The following is a 459-nucleotide window of genomic DNA, read 5'->3' as shown; positions in this document are numbered from 1 at the left end:
CTCTGAGAAACAAGATTATCTGGTCTGATGAACCTCAGTTCTAAGCATCATGTCTGAAGGAAACAAGCTCTGCTCATCACCTGCAGAGTACCATCCCAAAGGTAAAGTGTACTGGCAGCAGCCTCATGCTGTGGGGCTGTTTTTCAGCGGCAGTGACTGAAGGACTCATCAGAGTTGAAGAAAAGCTCAACGCACTAAAATATTGAGAGCCCTAATGAAAACCCAGTCCAGAGAATTCAGAACCTCAGACTGGGCAGAAGATTCACCTTCCAACAGGACAATGACCCTAAGCACACAGCAAGAGTGGCTTATAGACAACTCTGTGAATGTCCTTGAGTGGCTCAGCCAGAGCCTGGGATTGAACCCAATCAGATATTTCTGGGGAAACCTGAAAATGTGCATCTGCCCCCATCCAACCTGACAGAGCTTGAGAGGTGAACAGGTGAGGTGAAGAATGGC

The 459-nt window shown here is 47.7% G+C and overlaps 1 pseudogene; it reads right to left on the bottom strand.

Annotated features, from left to right (window-relative positions):
* Positions 1-459, bottom strand: part of LOC107674146 (perforin-1-like) — a 4,793-nt pseudogene that overhangs the window by 1,593 nt on the left and 2,741 nt on the right.

This window comes from Sinocyclocheilus anshuiensis, unplaced genomic scaffold (genome assembly GCF_001515605.1).
Source record: "Sinocyclocheilus anshuiensis isolate Anshui unplaced genomic scaffold, SAMN03320099.WGS_v1.1 scaffold893, whole genome shotgun sequence".
NCBI classification, from domain to species: domain Eukaryota; kingdom Metazoa; phylum Chordata; class Actinopteri; order Cypriniformes; family Cyprinidae; genus Sinocyclocheilus; species Sinocyclocheilus anshuiensis.
Note: the sequence above shows the minus strand (reverse complement) of the source record. Positions and strands in the feature narration are given on the sequence as shown.